General features: G+C 45.1%; 1 long non-coding RNA gene across 1 annotated transcript in view; it reads left to right on the top strand.

Moving 5' to 3' along the window:
• Positions 1 to 18,632, top strand: part of LOC144818027 (uncharacterized) — a 79,435-nt gene extending 60,803 nt beyond the window's left edge. The window contains exons 2-3 of the long non-coding RNA XR_013607018.1: positions 11,020 to 11,179; positions 17,950 to 18,632. This is a non-coding gene — a long non-coding RNA (uncharacterized LOC144818027). The remainder of the gene's footprint in view (positions 1 to 11,019; positions 11,180 to 17,949) is intronic.
• The last annotated feature ends 2,070 nt before the right edge of the window (positions 18,633 to 20,702 follow it).

Raw genomic sequence — 20,702 nt, 5'->3', positions numbered from 1 at the left:
CAGCAAGCCCGCCGAGTAATCTACTGGTGAGTGCTTTGGGGTCCGAGAAGCCCCGACTCTGAGCAGCTCCAGCTCCGAAGTGCAGCCCCCCAGCATCTCCACGATCTGCGTGGGGCCCTTCTGCTTTCCGCTGCTCACCGCGTTGTTTGGCTACTAGCCCGTTGGCTTGTGGCCTTCCTGACGACGCCCGACGACATTTCTGCTGCTGATCTGGTTGCTCCAGACTGGCCCTTGCTCCCTTCCAGAAGAGGAGCACCCCGGACCCTCCTGGTCCACTCAAGACGCCATTTTGAGTCCACCGCGTGGGCTTGAATTAGCCAAGGCTTGTTGCCCAATCCTGGGTAACTTCGACGCCAACGACTTCATCCTTCGTGGGACAGCTCGCACCTCCATCCTGGTCGCCGACAACGCCTCCTGGTCCGAGAGACTGCAGAGCCCAGCAGCGCCCACTCACCTGACTGCGGTGACTTCGCCCGGTGCCATCCTGGTGCCCACTTAATCACTGGCTAGTGATTCAAGAACTTGGTCCCCTCTGCTTTCAGGTTTTCTTCTTCCTTGATCCAGGCTTGGATCCATCGAACTTTCCTTCACTGGTCGCCTGCCAGCAACTTCTTCCTTCCAGGCTCCTGGTCCGGCAACGAGATCCCCGACGTCTTTTCAGACCTATGCAGCTGCAGCCCCTGGGCTAGGTAACTTCGGCACTCCGGTGTCCCAGCATAGCCTCACTATCCAAGGGTCAGGATCCACTGTCGTTTTCTTCCCACCAGGTCGGGTTCGCCCGTGAACACTAACTTTGTGAATTCTAGCTTCCATAGACTTTGTCCCGCATCCCGCGTGAGAGTGCACACTCTGCACCCGAGTCCCCTGGGCCTCCTAGTAGTAATCTAACGATTCCCTAGTCCAGTCCTAGCGATTCCAAAGCCTATTAGAACTGTTACTTACCTGCTAGTAATTCGCATTCCACTTTTAGCGTATATGGTTTTTCGTGCCCCTCGGGCATTTGTGTAACGTGCTAACTTAAAAGTATTTTCGTAAGAGTTTTGTTGTGTGCTTAGCTCCCTGTCTCATAAAGAGCCAGGGTAGTCTTGTTATAAATAAATACACTGTTTATTTTCATAACAACTTGTGTGGTGTCCTTTCACTGGGTGTTCAAGGGGTAATGTGATGGTAAAACAGCTGGCTTAACACGCCCTCTAGAGTCTTAGCCTTAGACTGCTCGTATCCATGCTACTAGGATAGCTGGTCTATAAGGTTGACTTACAACCAATCATCAATAAGGGTTGTTTGGACTGATATATAGTGATCACTAGAATAGTGAACACTGCACATCAGGCCAACTTCTCACACAGATAGACAGCATAATAGAAAACCCAGCTCATGAAGGCCTTAATGGATTTGTTTTGCTGTTTATGCTTGGTTTGCACCTGGACATTAGTTCCCAAATACATCAGAATGTGATGTGCTGCCAGACAAAATCTGTGGATTGAATCCTGAAGATTGAGAAGTATTGTAGTGATACTCAGGAGGTCAAACAGAGAAAGATTACTGGGTGGATGAGTTTATCAATGGTAGATTTGGATCTTGATTCCATTCCAAGTATGAATATAGGATTGCAAGGAGTAAGTGTTCGCGATGGTGGTAAGTATCCACCAGCAGAGAATGTTATTCCTCAAGGAGACAGAGGTTTCTTTGATAAGTCAAATGTGAATGTGAGCATTAGCACCCTGAAAAATCACACCCTATGCCATATTTGAAACAAGACTGGACATTGGAACTGAGAGTGTAGACAAAATCCTATTAGAGTACTGAATGATGCTCAGGTGAATTCTCAGTTTTAGAATATGAATGTAATGGTTCGAAATGGAGTGATGTAGTCAGCAGCCCCAACCTGACTGACCTCTATGAAAACATGCAGAATCAGAGACCATGCAATGCAAAAATGCGACAAGCCACAAATAAGGAATCAAAATGTGCAAACTGAGGGATTTAATTTTCAACATGGTCCTAGATTTCAGCAGACCCTTTAATAACTAATGGAAGTTTTTCCCAGTTTCTTGCTGCTTTGGAAAGTCCCATTAGTCTTGGCCTTAACAAATCGCAATGACAGTGTTTGAGGGGGAGGAGAATTGTATGCATGTTCCAGTCTTGGAGGTAGACGAGAATGACCCATATGTAGAAAGTGAAGTGAATGGCCACCCAGTCTCCGTTTTTCTTTATATAGCTTTTTTTGGATTTAGGGCAAACAAATACACAGAAACGCAAGTTGGAAAGCACTGTAGCACAGAGACATTGTCAGACAAGATCAGTTTCCCTCCAACCATTAGGACTCCACAGCCCCCTCTTCCCTCCACTTCCATGCCTCACAAAACCGTCTCGAGTCTTGGATGATCCGAGCCCATTACATCACCACCGGTATTTCCAGTGGAGTCCCACTTTCTCCCCAGTGAGTATTCCACTTTACCCATATCTTGGTCCATTTATTTGGGCAGCTCCTGCTCTCATAGACCACCCTCTCTGCCAGCATGCACCAGTCCATGTTTCGCCTTCAGTCCTCCAAATGTTGTCTAGCCTGCCCTCCATAGACGCGCTATGTTATGCTGAACTATCATCAATCCCAATGTCATCCATAAAATCCATGCAGGTGAGGTCAGTGGCATCCTAGATATTTAAAAGGCACCATTTTGCGGAAGCACCTATGTTCCCCCCAGAGACATCATTCAAACAATTAACCACTGATTCCCAATATTGCTTATGGTTGGTCAATCCTAAAGCATTTAAAAAAATCTACCTATGTGACCAGAATTTCTGTGGCATAATGCGGATGTCGCCCTTCCAATCTTTACCATGGTTGTGCATGCATATTAGGATCTGTGCTGCACTAAGCAAAATCTTGATCTTATGGTGACCTCTCGGGGGGACGCCAGTGCTTCAAGCCACCCTTCGTCCTCCAGGCCTCCAGGATCTTTCTACCAGTGTTTGCGTAGGTGTAGTAGAGTGTAAAGAGAGTTATTAATTAACTTTTGATAAGTGAGGGAGATTGCCTTGCAGGGCATATACTCAGTTAACAATCTATCTTCTGGTGGCAATGATTCAGGGAGCTCTTCCCCCCGCGGCAACACCTTCTGCAGTGCATGTCGAATTTGTAAGTAAGGATATGTTTCAGTAGGCACTAGATGAAACTCACTTTGCCGTTCAGCTAACGGGATCACACCTTCCCGTGTCCAAAGGTCTTCCACCTTGGAAAGGCCAATTAGATTCAATTTTTTGTTAAAACCTGAGTGTGTTCCTATTGTGCCCAGTTTTGCAATGTCCCATTGGAGGGTGGCTTGTGTAATTCTGTTGCACCAACCCAGTGCATTCAGCGCCATGTGCCAAAGGGTGAGTGTGACTGCTTTCCGATATGGGAAAGACTTGCAGCGTGGTCTGCCACAGATGGCTCTACGGTGTCCTCCCGGTTATAGGACCTGTTTGTCCATATGGTAGGCTGGTTCCTCTGGAGGAAGGTGAACTTAGTGATTAACAATATTGAGCTGTCCCGCCCAATAGTATTTTTGTTTATCAGGCAAGGCAATCACCCCGTTTTATCCGCCTCTCAATAGTTTTTTAATGGCAATACACGTTGGACCAACCCAGCATCATTTTTGATCAATACAGGTGCTACTTGCTTCAATGTTCGTCTGTTGGAAGTTCCAATCCTATCCCTTTAGGAAAAAAATCCAGGTTGCAAGCATCTCAAACACACAAATCACAAATCAGTCAGTTTCTTTTTGCCTTTTAATTTTTTTGTTAAATTTTGGTTTGATGTAGGCACAGACCTACAAAGAAGTGAAACTGCTTGTGGCTTACTTTTCAGCAAAACACAACAATCAATCAATCAATCAATCATGCCATTTGTATAGCGCACTACTCACCCGGGAGGGTCTCAAGGCACTTGGGGGGAGGGTTATGCTACTGCTCGAACAGCCAGGTCTTGAGTTGTTTCCTGAAGGCGAGATGGTCCTGGGTCAGCCGAAGGTGGATGGGGAGGGAGTTCCAAGTCTTGGCAGCCAGGTAAGAGAAGGATCTTCCTCCGGCGGTGGCTCTTCGGATGCGTGGTACGGCTGCAAGGGCGAGGCTGGTGGACCGTAGCTGGCGGGTGGGCGTGTAGAAGGTCAGGCGGTCGTTGAGGTACTTGGGGCCCAGGTCGTGGAGAGACTTGTGTGCGTGGGTGAGGAGCCGGAACGTGATCCTCTTGTCGACGGGGAGCCAGTGCAGGTTCCTCAGGTGGCTGGAGATGTGGCTGCGTCGGGGGACATCCAGGATGAGTCGGGCGGAGGCGTTCTGGATGCGCTGGAGTCTTTTCTGTAGCTTGGCTGTGGTTCCGGCGTAGAGGGCGTTTCCGTAGTCCAGTCGGCTGGTGACGAGTGCCTGGGTGACAGTCTTCCTGGTCTCGGTCGGGATCCAGCGGAAGATCTTGCGAAGCATACGCAGGGTGTTGAAGCACGATGAGGAGACGGCGTTGACTTGTCTGGTCATCGAGAGGGAGGGGTCCAGGATGAAGCCCAGGTTGCGTGCGTGGTCGGTTGGCTTGGGTGCGGTGCCCAGGGCTGGGGGCCACCAGGAGTCGTCCCAGGCGGAGGGCGAAGATCCCAGGATGAGGACTTCCGTCTTGTCCGAGTTCAGTTTCAGGGGGCTGTCCTTCATCCACTCGGCGACGTCTTTCATCCCTTCGTGTTGGCAGGTTCTGGCGGTGTCGGGGTCTCTGGTGAGGGAGAGGATCAGCTGGGTGTCGTCGGCGTAAGAGATGATGTTGAGGTTGTGCTGGCGTGCGATGGCTGCGAGAGGTTTCATGTAGATGTTGAAGAGGGTGGGGCTGAGTGAAGATCCTTGCGGGACGCCGCAGATGACTTCGGTGGCCTCGGAGCGAAACGGTGGGAGGCGGACTCTTTGTGTTCTTCCGGCGAGGAACGAGATGATCCACTCCAGTGCCTTCTCTTGGAGACCGATGTTGCTGAGGCACTGGACTAGGGTGTGGTGGCAGACCGTGTCGAACGCAGCGGAGAGGTCCACGAGGATGAGGGCCACTGTTTCCCCCTTGTCGAGCAGGGTCCGGATGTCGTCGGTGGCTGCGATGAGGGCGGTCTCGGTGCTGTGGTTGGCTCTGAAGCCGGACTGCGAGGGGTCGAGGGATCCGTTCGTCTCGAGGAAGGCGGTCAGCTGTCTGTTGACGATCTTCTCGATGACTTTAGCAGGAAAAGGGAGGCGCGAGATGGGGCGGAAGTTTTTGAGATCGGTGGGGTCCGCAGTAGGTTTCTTCAGGAGGGCGCTGATCTCGGCGTGCTTCCAGCTCTCCGGGAAGGTGGCGGTGTTGAAGGAGGCGTTGATGATGTTCCGGAGTTGGGGTGCGATGGTGGAGTCGGCCTTGTTGAAGACGTGGTGTGGGCAGGGGTCGGTCGGTGATCCGGAGTGGATGGTGTTCATCGTGCGGGCTGTGTCTTCGGTGGTCACTGTGGTCCAGGTGCGAAGGGTGGCGGTGGGGGGCGTTGGTTTGACGGTTGGGTGCGTGGGTGGGGCGCCGAAGCTGTTGTGGATGTCGGCGATCTTGCGGTGGAAGAACGAGGCGAGGGAGTCGCAGAGGTCTTGTGACGGAGTGATGTCGTTGGCGCCGGTGCTGGGGGTTGGAGAACTCCTTGACGATAGTGAAGAGCTCTTTGCTGTCGTGGGCGTTGTTGTCCAGTCGTTCCTTCAGGGATTTCTTCTTGGTGGTGCGGATGAGCAGGTGGTGCTTGCGGGTAGCGTGTTTGAGGGCGGTCATGTTGTCGGTGGTCCGGTCGAGGAGCCAGGCTTTCTCGAGGGTGCGGCAGGTCTTCTTGGAGTCCTTGAGGTCGTCGGTGAACCAGGATGCCTTCTTGCTTCTGGGTCTGCTGGGAGGGTTCTTTAGTGGCGCGAGGTCGTCGGCGCAGGCGGTCAGCCACTGTGTGAAGTTGCGGGCTGCTTCGTTGGGGTCCGTTGTGTTGGCGGGTGGGCTCTGGCTGAGGGAGGTGGTGAGCTGGTCTGCGGTGATCTTGCTCCAATTCCTGTGAGGTACCTGTTGCGGGTGGTGGTGGGTTGTGGATCTTTTGAAGCTGAAGTGGACGCAGCTGTGGTCGGTCCAGTGGAGTCCGGTGGCGTGGCTGAAGGTGATGTACTTGCTGGAAGAGAAGACGGGATCCAGCGTGTGGCCGGCGTAGTGGGTGGGGGTGTTGACCAGTTGCTTGAGTCCGAGGTTGGCGAGGTTTTCCAGCAGGGCGGTGGTGTTGCGGTCCTTGTTGTTCTCCAGGTGGAAGTTGAGGTCCCCGAGGAGGATGTAGTCAGTGGAGGGGAGGGCGTGCGGGCTGATGAAGTCTGTGATGTCTTCGCTGAATTGTGTGCGTGGTCCCGGGGGTCTGTAGACGAGGGTGCCTCTGAGGGTCATCTTAGGGTCGGTGTGAATCTGGAAGTGGAGATGTTCGGCTGCGGCGAAGGAGTCGTTGGCGTCGGTCGTGATGCGGATGGTGTTCCTGTGGACGATGGCGATGCCACCTCCGGTCTGGTTGATGCGGTCCCTCCTGATGATCTTGTACCCGTCCGGGATGGCGATGGCGATGTCGGGTGCAGAGGAGGCGTTCATCCAGGTTTCCGTGAGGAAGGCGACGTCCGGTGATGTAGCGTCAAGGAGGTTCCAGAGTTCCACGGTGTGTCTGTGGACGGAGCGGGTGTTGATCAGGATGCACTTGAGGTGGTTGCTGCTGGTGTTTGTCTTGGCGGGTGCGGGGCAGGTTCGTAGGCAGGTGAACTTGCAGGTGCAGCGGGGGCGTCATAAGTAAGGAGCCGGGAGGGAGGAGCAGCTGGGTGGCGGGAGCGGGGCGGCGAATGGAATCACAGGGGGGCGAGGCCGCAGGGAGGCAGCGGCGGGAAATTCCAAGAAGCAGCGGGCAGCGGGAAATTCCCAGGAGCACCGGAAATTCCCAGGAGCAGCGGGCAGCGAGCGAAGGAATCTGCAGGCAGGAGGCGGCAAAGGCAGGCAGGAGCGGCAGCAGTGAGTGGGGCGACCAAGCCCTGTGGAGGGCTGAGCGGTCACCAACAACAACTGGGGTCACTGTTCCTAGTAGGGAGAAAGGAGAGATATAGCCAGATTGAACAGTTTAAACAAAGATTGGGCACATATAGAGTGACAGTCAACAAGACTGTATAATGTTGCCCTCACACATTCCGAGGGCTGTTGCTCCTTGTTGGACCGGTGCTGCACTGCACTCCGGGTCCCCTGAAGGGTCACTTTGGCAGAGATCTTTTGTTCCGATTGCCATATGATGAGTGCAAGAAAGAGTGGGGTGGTGTTAAGTGTTTTAGGATATGAGATAAAACTGATTAGAGATATCGCTAAAAACCTTTAATTACTTGACTCCCCTGTCAGATTAAAAAACCTTGATCGGTTAGATGCTACTAATAGGGTCATAAAGTACCCTAGTAGCTTGACATTCGTACCCTAGTTAGGTTCAAACTCTAGTCAATATGTTTCACGCCCCTAGTGGTCAGAAGGCTCTGTGGTGCTTCTTCAAGACAGAAATAATGGGTGACTCTTCCTACCCCACAATTGTGTTGATAAAGGTGCGCTATAAGTGATATCTACTTGTCTCTGGGTTGGCTGTCCAACCTAAGACTGGTAGTGGTGGTTCCCCCTGGGATGGGGCAGAGGTGCAGCGCTCAGGCGTGCTCAGGGTTCCCGAGTGCCGATCATCACACCTACCCCGGTCCTCTGCTTCCCCTGCCACACTGGATCCTGTTGTGTAGCACTTCCTGGTTGCCTCAAATCTGTCACAGCGGTCTGTGTTGGCTTCCAGCAGAGTGAGGGGATTGTGATGGGTTACACTTTTATTGTGATGGTTCCTCACTCGGTTGAAATTGTACTTACTCGTTCTCAAACTCAGCACATGACAACGTTTGACAAAGCTTGAAATAATCTTGGCAGCTGAAAATATTTCCACCAAAAGCTGTAATGTTCTGAATCCTGCAATACTTTTTCCATGATGATGATGAGGATAATATTGACAATGACTTTGTGGGTTTCACAGAATCCTGCACCAAATCAAGACCAGACATACTGGATGTACCACTTAAATTGGCAGATTTTACATTATTTGATTATGGATCTTGTCTGAAAGCCTCTTATTGAACATCGAGAGCAGCATATTCAGTTGTGACCACATCTGGCATTGCTGAAGCATCCTACTTGAGCAGTGTAACATCATCCCAAATAGCTGAATTGCTCACCTTAACAAGAGCATACTCTATGGCTAATGATTTGAGTGTTACACTCTACACTGACAGCCAGTACGGTTTTGGCATGGTCCATGATTTCGGACAGTTACGGTCACAAACACGTCTTATGACTTCCTCTGGTTCTCTTATGCATAATGGGGAGCATATACGAAATCGTCTTGGAACATTGCACTTACCTAGAGAAATGTATTTTGTGAAATGCGCTGCACACAAGAGTGGCAATGACCTGGTCACGTTGGGCAATCAATACGCTGATCAGGTGGTAAATTATTGTGCTCTTAATTCCAGCTCATTTCATCTAGATTAATCCTGTAAAACTGACAGTGACAATGTGACCAGTATGTTCTCGACACAGTTCAGACATTCGTTGAGCTCAGAGAACTCTAAAGCAAAAAAACAGAGAAGGAGAAATTAGAAGTGGGTGAGACAGGATGCATCAAAGATGCAAGTGACAATTAGGTTTCAAATGATAACAGGCAGGTGCTAGCCCAATTTTCTGTTGCATGCAATGGTCCAACAATTCAATGGTCTTACTCATATTGGGATGTATGGGATGAGTCTCACATTTCAAAAATATTGGTTTGACACCTATTTCTGGTCCAGAGCTGAACGTTTGTATCAGCAATGCATTACATACTATCAGTTTAATGGATCGTGGGGCCCATCTTAAGAATAATATCATGAATCTACTCTGTACAGACCTGAGAATTGACCAGAGATTCCAATGTAGTTAAAGACCAGAATCATCATGAGGTTTAGAGCAAGTAACAGTACATTAAAACCCAGAATTGCAAAGGGCTGCGCCTCCACTTCACTCAAGTGACCCAATGCACTCCCACTTATCTTATTGAACCTCAGAAGTACACCTCGTAAAATACCTTGACTCTCCCCCAGTAAGTTTTGATGAGGAGAGCCATGAGAATCCCTTCTGTCCCTGCAACTGCACTCATAAATATCACAGACAATATTGTTCTTGAGAATTGCTAAAGACTGGTTGATGTGGTACGTTTTATCTCTCATCAGGTCGACTTGGCAGTACCACTAGTGGTGCAGGAGCAGTGCCACAACCTCAATCCAGGAGACTGGATTTTGGTTAAAAGGCACGTTTTTAAGACCTATTTGGAGCCTTGTTGGAAGGGGCTGCGTCGGATGATCGTTGTGACCAACACTGCTGTGAAATGTGCCAGATTACCACAGTGGATTTAACCGTCGCACTCAAAGAGGGTGAAACGAGCTGATGAAGAAGTGGTGACAACAGCCACTGATTCACGGAAATTAACCCCCATCTCAGAGTGAGGGCTCTGAAGAAGATGAAGCACAACTTAAGCCTGTATGACTGTCAGCAAGTCCTGACCGATTAAGTTCTAGAGCTACAGGGTCAAGATCAAGGTGAGGATATTTAAAAGTCTCAAATCCATGGAGAGAAGCAGAGATTGAGATTAAAGATTCCTATCTCCTGATCCCTTGACAAGTCTTTGTCTGCTGAGGGGAGAAGATGATTAAATCAAAAACAGTCCTCAACTTGTGGCAAATGAAGTAAGGTCACCAGCAGTGGTTGAGAATGAATATAAAGAAGGAAGTGAGCACTGAGAATCAGAGCCTGTCGTAAGCCCGTCGGTTGGAAGAGTGTATCACATGGAAGAAGGAAGAGAATATTGAAAAAAGTGTACAGAACATAGGCACTAGAAGAGGAAACAGAGCAGGAAGAGCAAGGCAACAGTGATAGTGATCAACCAAAGGTCAAAAGGTCAGAGATTAAGAGTGCGTAATAGAAAGTATGCATCTCCTGAATGGCCATATCTAGTTGATGTCCAACAATCAGAACATTCAGATGAAGAAACCATCGATTTGATAGACTTTCATTTCATTTTTGAAGAACGTCCATAAATATGAACTGATTAAAAGCTAAAACAATCACCTGTGAATAATTTCCTCATGGAATATTGAACCAAGATTCAAACTGAAATCTTGAAGTCAGAAACTGTTTTGTGTTGTACCCTAGGTATCCAATTTAATAACTAGGGTTTCCTTTAGGTATCCAGTTGAATATTTTAGGTTCCTCGAACATTGACTTATGAACTAAATGACATCTGAACTTTTAAAGGAACAAAAGTTGTGTTGGTTTAGGCACCTTAAATTTTAGTTATCAGGTTTTGATTTTATTTTGTAATTGTTATTATACATTTTTTGTCGGAAAAACACAGCAAGAACATGTGTTGCAAAATTTTACTATTACAGTTTGGTGGTGGTGATGGTATTAATATTCATAGTTGACTTACTAATGGGATTTAGCACTTCAGTTGGGCATGCCTTAAAAAAAATTAACAAGACCACAATGGATGAAAGAAGTTAGATACCGTGTCGTTGCACAGAGATAACTCGGTAGGTCATTTTACAGAAAATGTTATATTTTTAGATTGCTAGATGAATATTTGAAATTCATGGAAGGATGTGATTTTTATTTTTGCACATTTTTGCTTGCATCTGCTGTTGAGGGGGTGCCATACCATCACCTTCCCCTTAACTGTCTCTTGACATGCACTGTCTTTATATGTCTATTCTATCAACATGATTTTATAGAATTATATCTTTCAAATTATGATGTTTCTTTGGAGAAGATGCTTATTGTTAGAGTATTTCATTCTTGTTATAGAAGCAAAAGCATGGGACTATGTCTAGATACATCGCATACCTTACACAAACTTATCAAACTAACAATGTTGTTAATCAATTTATATGCAGATTAAATAGAGGTGAGAATGAGGTCATGGAAGAGCTCAATGAACGGAAGGCGACATTCAGTGGAAAGTTGCTGGAGAGAAGTTTAGTTAGAAAAGGAAGAAGAGAAGGTTGGAAATGCAAAGGTTATCCCAAGTCTCAGTCTTGACCAGTTATGAAAGAGGTAAATGTGTATAGTACGTGAAAGGAAACAGAACACAATGGCAAAAGTAGTGGGTTTGAGTGTCTGTGAAGAATATTACATGGCAAACAATAGGATTTTCACTGGACGAGAACCCATTATGAATTAGATATATTATGTGTATGATAGAACAGGCTATTTTAAACTCCCCCGTAATTGAGTGAGTTGTGCTACTAAACTTCGTTTTACACGCATCAATCACGTGAATGAATTTAGTAAGAGGGATGACAAAACGAAAAAGAAGCAAACATAGCTTTGATAAGGTATTAGGATATATATATTCGATGCTATGATTCCTTCTGTTGTTATTAATCTGAGGAAGCTGGAATCTGCCGCATGTTGTGTGTACAACATTGTTGAATGTATGTACCTGATAATAGTAATCAAATTAACAGTTATATTTCAAGCATCACTAACATTGCATGAGGTGAAGTTTCTTGAAGAATCAGGTGCATAAAAGGGAGTTAGCTCAGTGTTCAGTGCGATTGGGAATCGGTTCTTAAGGATTGGTGAGTGGTTTGGAAATATAGGAGAAGGAATCTTATTATTATATTAACCCTATAGAAATTATTTTAATTTGCGTAATGAGTGTTAGATGCCTTTCATTAAAGGGAGGGTCAGATTTTGGGTGTACGATGAAGCTGTCAGCAACAAGCAGAAGAAAAAGAAAACAGGAATATTATAGGCTTTCCTGTTTTAAGTTTCTATTTTGGGAAATTCTGTTGGTGTTTTTCAGTGTTTTCCAGTGATTTCAATACCTCAAAAAAGCAGTGCTTTTCAGTGGTTACTCATTTTCATAAATAACAACTGAAACAGTGTTTTACAGGTGTTTATGGAACATTTATTATTGCTTTTTCCATGTTTCTTCAGAAATTGTATACTGCTCTACATTTCAGACGCTTAATGTAGTCATGAAATACTTTCCATTGTCCTTTGATTCTGCAGCTCAGATTTAACAAACATTTGTAATGCAATAGATCTCCCATTTATGTGAGTTTAAGCTATTGCCATTGTAAATGACAAACCCTTTTATTTATGTTTTAAAAACAAAACAAAAATAAAAGGCCTTGTTATTTGCAATGTAAATAGCTCAAACTCGCGTAAATGCGAGACCTATTGCATTGCAAATGCTTGTTTTAAATGAAAGCGTGAATTGGTCACTCAGCCAGTTGGAAGTTACAGTCTGTGTTACAGAGTCGCTACCCCTCTCCTGCTCAGAGAGTGTTGCATTGCATTGTATCATCGATATAGCGCCCTCACACGTGTTGTGTGCGCAAAGCGCAGTTTGGCACTTCATTTGGTGTCTTTCGAAGGAATGGCTGACTACGCATATATTGCATTTTCTGCGTTGTTTACGCATGGGTACCATTGGCCGCCTCTGCCATAGGAGCCAATATCTAAATATGGGTCCCCCCCCCCAGCTCACATATAGCTCCAATACCTTTGGGTCGAGTTCCCACTATATAATACTGCAGTGGCTTCTAACGTGAATGGAGCGTGAGGTCTATTGCGACTGCGAGGTGTCTGAAATACAAGTGTACTTCACTTAGAAACTGCAGAAGTGCGGTATGACTTGCCACATAAAACAAGCTACCATTTGTATGGGTATTAAAGTGAATTGATATTTGGAAGAGAGATTCGCTCATGAGCCCAGTGTGCGTAGGTGCTAGTCCCCCAGAGAGATCCCACCCCAGGAATGGATGTGCTGTGCGTATGAGACTTGACTGTGTTGTGCATATAGAATTGGACTCCCTATACTTTGAAAACAGGGAAAGTAAAAATGAAAGTCAGATCTGCATGGAAGTAGCACCTTCCTTGAACACCGGTGAGGCGCATGTTTTCAGCAGGTGCTGCTATGTGTGACCATCGACATAAAACCGGACGATGTGATATTATTGAATCTCGCTTTTCTAAATCTACCATCTGTACGTGGTCATACAGTATACATGTCAATACGTTATTATTATGGCTTGGGTCACATTAATATTTCTTCGTTCTCGCGGTCGGACACTTACGTTCCCATTTCCTACAGCCTGCATATTCCCATTCACTTTCAAGATATTACCTCTGCCCATATTGACTTGGTGATTGGTGATTGAAGGCTGGTGCAGTCACCTTTAGAGCATAAGAACTATATTAGAAACTTTAATGGCTCTCTATTGCTCTGAGCAACAGCACCTAGCTGTAACTGTGTATTCAATCATGTAAAGTCTCTAGTTGGCCCAGGTTTTAATTGATTGAAATGGTGCTGTAATCGAGCATTGCAATTAATTTTTTAAATAAGGTTTTCTTTAGGGAATGTGGCAGTAGAAATGTACCGGTCTTTATTTATGTTAACTACAATTATTATTATTTTTTAAATAAAAGGCAAAAGAGATATACCATGAAGTCTTGCTCCCCTGGGCTGAAGGTGCCAGTCACACTGTCAGGCAGATACGGCCAGCACATTTTCTTTGGTACAGTCCAAATGGGCCATCACTTTCACCACATACGGAACAACCAACTCACTGCACTCCAATGCTCTCCCCATCACAGGTGCTAGATGAACAGAACACAAAAACACACCAATGATCTACATGTGATCAGGGCACACAAGTAATGTTCATTCGAAACATGGATGGAGGTTTGGACGATGGGCAGGAACTGGTAACTCTCATCGGTCAGCAAGGATGTTCCTTTTTCTCAGCAGGATGAAAGATGATGATCATAGCATTAGTGTGCTTCTCCATCATTAAAACACATTAGAGGAGCTAGTATCCGGATCCCCTAACTTAAAGCCCCAGTGATTGTGATCCAACCAAACAGGTGTCCAAGCACAGGTCTGTCCCCCGTCGAAATCACTTAAGCCATCCTCTACCTGGCCAAGACGACCTGGCACGAGACAAGTTTATATCCAGCTCTATGTCCGAAATTAAACATCCAATTTAGCTGTTGCATTTGGAAGATGTACATTTCTGGGACCCTTTTTTAAAAATAAGAATGGCAACATTCCCTCATTTGCCCCTGGCCTGCTTATGATTCTTAGTCACTTGTGGAGCAATGTGGCCTTCATACAGGAAAACCCAGGCAATACCATAAATGTTCAAAATGTACATACCCTGACTGATTCTAGCAAAGGATCACTTACACATCAAGCAAGCACCCTAGAAATGGCAACAAAGGAACAGTTCCATCATCTTACACATACTCTAGTTATTCCATTGAAGGATAATTTGCATCATGATACAAACCCTCTAGGGATTCCTGCAAAGGATCACTTGTATCACCATACAAGAACACTATAAATTCCCCCAAACTAATTCTTACATCATCATAATGATGTGAAAGGGGCTCTAGGTAATTCATACAAAGTTTTTTCACATGATGCCAAATTATAGACTACAGTACCATACTGTCCTGTGTGTTCCGGGAATGTAAAATGGAAAACAGACTAAAATCGAACAAATATAATAATTTTCATCATATCGATTTTGTACCCAAAGTCTATAGATTGGAAGAAGGCTAGATCTGCGGCCAGGTCCAAAACAATATGCATTCCAAGGTGTTTTTTCTCCCTGGTACTCATCTAGCAAAGCTAAGCACCCTGCTAAATATCACAACAATTGCACTGCAGGAAGGTGGACAAAATGGGCAGTTTTGGTGCAGATCATGATGACCCAACATGGTTTCTGTAGCTACAGTATACATGTAGCAGAGACGACACTTCCAATGAAGAAGTTCATCGTCTGTTTCCATTAATGATGCCTGGCAGCTGTAGTTTTCTTTAAGTTACCATCTTAAGCACTTGCAAATAACTGCCCATGCAACTTTTTTGAGGAGCAGTGAGATGTTGCCGGAAAAAATAAAGCCTGTATTCCACCTCGTGGGGTTCTGAGGTAGCTTGAAGAGCAACACATTTTATAAATGAACACAATTCGGGGAGCTAACAAGGTCCTTAAACACCTAACGCCTCAAGAATTACTCTGTCTTTCATGTGGCGAGCAATTTTTTTTTTAAAGGCTCTACCCACAAACCAACGTTGGTGTCCAATTAGAAGTAGCCTAGTTTTGTGGTGCGCTAATCCTGATTGGTTGTGTTTCCTACTGTCCTTTTGAATGTACAGCAGAGGATTTAACACCAGCCGTTTGCTGATGGGTCATGAGCTGCTTCCTGCAAATAGTGCAATTTGGGCGCCTACAATGCGCGATCTCACCTTAGTCAGGAAGGTAGCTGTTATTACACTTTGGTCTTCTGAATTGAGTTTCACGTGAAGAAAGTAAAAAGTGAATCTTTAATGGAGAAAACTTTCTCTTGTCACCTATTGCTGAGTTTTCGATGTGGTTCTGCTCACCATTTTGTGTTTGCAAGCAATGTTTGCTTCTGTTGATGGGTTCGGCCGGGTATGACGGTACTTCGGCTGACGGGCTGGATAGTAGTGCCTTTCTTTAAGTTCTTTAAATGAAAAGTCCTTCATCCATGACCCGGCTGTGGTTCGGCGGGCACGTCATCATTCCCTGCACATTTTCTTAGCTTTAGAAAGAAAACAATTTATCTACTCGTTAAGTAAATGGTCTCTTTAAAAACCTGTGAAGTACTCGGGTGCGGCCGCAGTCAGACAGACGGCAGACCACAACAGCTCCTCTCGCCCACTTGAGCCAGGCAGGGGGCCTGGTGTTGCTCTGGCCCTTAGGCCATTCACACCTCGACTCCCCATGTGCAGAAGCAGTTTCCCCTGACACCGCTCCAGGCCACCACAGGCAGGCCAATGGTTTGTAATGCTTTGGCTCCATCAAGTGGGCAAAAAGCGCAACAACTAAAAAAATCAGTGACGCTCGGTTTAAACCGGGTCAGTGGATTTTCATCCGGTAGGGTACTGTCGGGCACAGTCATTTAAAAAAAAAAAAACTCTTTTTATTGAAAAACAAAGGAAACAATACAAACAATAGCATCAGGTGAACAAGAATTGTCATCATTATGAGGTTCAATTTGCCATTCGTACAAAATCATGTATTACAATATGCATAACATTTGGGATCACGGGGGTACCTGTGCTTCTGCTTCTGTTTACCGCATCGGGGGTGTGCACAGTTCACCACGATGACTATTCCAAGCCCCCCATATCTTTCCTCACTTCTCCGGACAACCCCTGGCCACGTACACTGCTCTGAACATACACCAATCTAAATCTTCAACCCATTTAGTAATCCGGGGTGGCTGGCTGGCTCCCCACAACTGAGCTATATTCCGCTTCGCCACCATACATGCCAGCGTTACCCACTGTTTCAGATACCTGTTCAAATCCGCGGGTTTCCATATATTTATTATACATCTTCGGGCCTCCAATTGTATCTCTTCTCTCAGTACTTCTTTCATCTCATCGTGTATCTTTGCCCAGAAGTTCTGCACCCCCTCACAGTGCCAAAGGATATGCATAAAAGTGCCAAGTTCTCCACAACCTCTTCTACATTCTCCGCTCACCGCACGCCCCATGTGTGCTAGTCTAGGCTCTGTGATATATGACCTATGTAAGATCTTAAGTTGCACCATCTGAGCCTCATCTGAACTGCAACCACTTTAGGGGAGGAGACTGCCTCTACCCAGTCCTCATTGTCTAATTCCAATCCATCTGCCCCCCACGATGCTCTAACACGTTCCAACGGGTCATCCATATTATTTATCAGCTTCTTATATATTAAGGAGGTAGTCTTTTCCGGGATGTGACCATCTAGCACTCGATCCTCGAGAGGAGAAGCCCCCGGAGCACCGTCGGGCACAGTCGGTTTTAACCGATTTCCATACAGCCTAATTATAAGCTAGAAGACATCAGATCCAAAATGTATGGTAAATGAAGGAGTTGGAGGAAGCTGAAAATAGAGGAAACTGGTTTAAAGAGTGTTGATGTAGAGTTTTATAGTTGTATGCATAAGTATCATTAACACCACAAAATAATGTACATTTAATTGAAATAAAGATATAACATTGAGCGAATTGCGCGTATACTAACATTAGTCAATGGAGGCCTCAAATTCAAAATGACAACTTTGCTCGTAGCCATCTTTCAGCACACAGTGTTCTTTCTATTTCTGTCTGTTTGTAATAACTGTTGTAGATGCCTGAAAAGCACCAGGTATGGGAACTGCATTGTGTGAATCTGTGGGATAGTGCTGAATAATGTGATTTCAGAAACTTGTTAGTTCTTTCTTTAACCTGATTGGTGCAATCTGTATGATTTTTGCTAGACCTATCAGCCTTAGGGTGGTCTTCCCCAAAACATTTTGCCTGCGTACCTCCTCTTTTTGGTGATTCTTTTTGTTGGCCTGAGGACTCTGAGTACTTTACTACTGCTGACCAGGTCTAAAGTGCATTTGTTTCTCCCCTAAACATGGTAACATTAGTGCATACAAAATTGGCATATACAATTTACTCCTAAGTCCCTTGTAAAGTGGTATACCATATACCCAGGGCCTGGAAATTAAATGCTACTAGTTGGCCAGCAGCACTGGTTGTGCCACCCACACAAGTAGCCCTTTCAAACACGTCTCGGGCCTGATACTGCTGAGCCTGTGTGTGCAGTTTTACTGCCACTTCAACATGGCATTTTAAAACCCTTGGCTAAGCCTTAAACCTGCCTTTTATTACACCGAAGTCACCATTAAGGTAGGCCTTAGGTAGCCCATAGGGAAGTGTGCTGTGTAAGTAAAAGGTAGGCCATGTACTTTTATGTTTTGCATGTCCTATTTGAGAAGAACACCTACATTCTTTATTCCCTCCAGCATGGATTTACCCAGTGCATCGCCTTCAGAACAACTGCACTCAGAACCTGCGCTTCGCTCAACTGACCCAAGACATCTTCACAGCTGCGTGGAGAAATCCATTGCAACACCTCCATTGTGTAGGAATCATTGACCCATATCGTGCTGCAACAAGGTTTAAGGTACTTTGCTCAGGAGACTCTGCCTGTGTTCTGTAAGTGGCCTGTGCTTCATCGTGGGCGTCCTGAACTCTTGACTTTGTCCTGACTAGGTGCTTATTACCTCTCAGCACTATTTCTGCCTTTAATCTTTCAAAATTCATTTCACGACTCCTACATATTGGATTTTTGTCATTTTGGTCTTGATTTATTTCTAACATTATAATCTATTTTTCTAACCTTGTGTGGAGCCTTTTTGAGGGGTTTTCATTGTCTTGTCATTGTGTGGTGCAAAAATACTTTGAGGCGGTACGAGGAACGAGCACAGGTCGCTTACGGCTCCAGACGCATCACTTGGGCCCTTATTAAGGAGGCTCTTTCTTGCCTTGGAGTTGCCATTATATATGTGACCTCCCCGCTACTCGGACATGGTCCAGTCCTACAAGGAGACTATTTCTACTTCGTATTTCCACGCAAACTTTTGATACAAACAAACGCCCTGACGAAGTTCAGTCCTTTTGAACGAAACGCGTTGGCTGAGGCTTATTGCACCTATTTGTTGGATTACCTAATAAAGAAAAATTTTCAAAAAAGAAAAGAGACCATTCGTTGTTACTGAAACAGTTGATTGGGGGTAGTGCACCACTCCATTTGTTCACAATTGCTATATATCTGCTTTGCAGTTTGCATCTTTCAAAAGCAGGTGCAGTAGCAGTTTGTGCACACCAAATTATGACTTCATCATTATTAACAACGGGAAAGTAACTAAGAGGTGCGGCCACTGGAGTTCGCTGTTGACCCTGGCCTTCCAAAAATACTTTACACATTGCCTCTTAAGTTTAGCCTGCCTGCTCTGTGCCAATCTACCAGAGGTTGAGCACAGGCTAACATTTAGTGTGTATCTTACTTACCCTGACTAGGATTGTGGCTCTTACTTGGACAGGGTACAAACCTCTGCCAACCAGAAAACTAATTTCTAACAATTTTAATATAAATGTATTAATCTATGAGTTTGATTGTATTTTGCATTATAAAAGAAGCCCATTCCTGAGGGTGTTGGGCTCACTCTGCCTTGAGCTTTAGGAGACGACTCTACATTAGTCTGACCTCTGATTTATGACTCGTTTTATTTGAGCTGAATTATATTTTCCATTTGCATTTTGTTCTGGGCATCATGCTATTATTTGATTTAAATGACTATTTGACTGATCTGAGACATCTGTTTGCTTTCTGTAATCATTTAAATCTTTAAATAACGTTTTGGTTTGATTAAAATGCTTGTCAGTCTTTATTATAAAGCCTGGTATTGAGTATCATATTTAGGGCCATATGTATCATACTTCCGTTTAGCGAATTCCAAATAGCGAATTTTAAGGAATCGCTATTTGGAATTCGCAAAACGGTATGTATGTACAAAATCGCTTTTCAATAGCGATTCCTTAGCATTCCTAATTTGCGATTAGCAAATTGCTAATCGCAAATTACCCATTCATTTCCATGGGCAGGAGGCCCATAGGAATGAAAGTGCAATTTGCGATTAGCAATTTGCTAATCGCAAATTAGGAATTTTTTCAAGGGTGCAGGGGTGTCTCAAGAACACCCTGCTGCACCCCTGAAAAAGACATTTGGGGGCATATGGCGCACATACATGCCCTAAGGGCATGTATGGGCGTCATATGGCACCTTTGTTTTTTTGAAAAAAAAGCTTTTTGAAAAGAATTTGCAACTTACCACCAACTAGAAGTTGGTGGTAATTTGCGAATCCTTAATGGCAATTTTTGAATATTTTTTGTTTGATACATTGCATTTAAGGAATCGCAAAATTTGCGATTCCTTAAGTGCAATCGCAAAATAAGGAATAGCACATTTTGCAATTCCTTATTTTGCATCAAACATGTTTGATACATACCATTTATCTAATTAGCATTCGCAAAGGCCGAAATTCGCAGAATTTCGGCCTTTGCGAATGCTAATTAGCTTGATACATATGGCCCTTAATTTTTAGACATGTCCAGTTGAGGATTCGCAAAAAATTACTCACCAAGATTTTAGGAATCCAATGAGATTGAGTGAACCAAACTATGTACTATTAGGTTGGTTTTTGAAATTCACTAGTTAGAGTGGGTCACAATTGCACCTACCTCATGAACATAATGAGGTAGATCGCAAATTTTGTTTTACTCCATTTGGATGCCACCACAGGGATGGTGGCCCGGTGGAGTCAGCATTTCAACATGCCAGTGATTGGGTTTAAATAAAGTAAACTTTTTTTAAAAATCCTACCCATTTGCCTTTAAACGAAATGTGGCTGTGTTTCAAGAACAAAGTGTATTTTCTTTTAACGTTTGAGTGTTTGCAGTGCTGGCCTCGAAAAATCTACTTGTCTACTCGCTATGGCAAGGTCGAGCTCTTTGTAGCGCCTACTCATCCTATCTGGCAAGTGAACTTAAGCTGCAAGGAACAGGTGTTCTGTTCATTCAGAAAATGAATGAGCAATAAGGAATACTTTAAATCTTGTTTTTATATTGCCACTTTTGCTGTCTGTTCAAGGACAGAGGTAAAATGTCAGTTTGTCTTTTTACTAATTGTTTCTTATCTTATCCTGAAAATGGTGTT

The sequence above is a fragment of the Lissotriton helveticus genome, chromosome 1_1 (assembly GCF_964261635.1).
Source record: "Lissotriton helveticus chromosome 1_1, aLisHel1.1, whole genome shotgun sequence".
Taxonomy (NCBI): domain Eukaryota; kingdom Metazoa; phylum Chordata; class Amphibia; order Caudata; family Salamandridae; genus Lissotriton; species Lissotriton helveticus.
The sequence above is the reverse complement of the archived record's forward strand: the minus strand, read 5'-3'. Positions and strand labels throughout refer to the sequence as shown.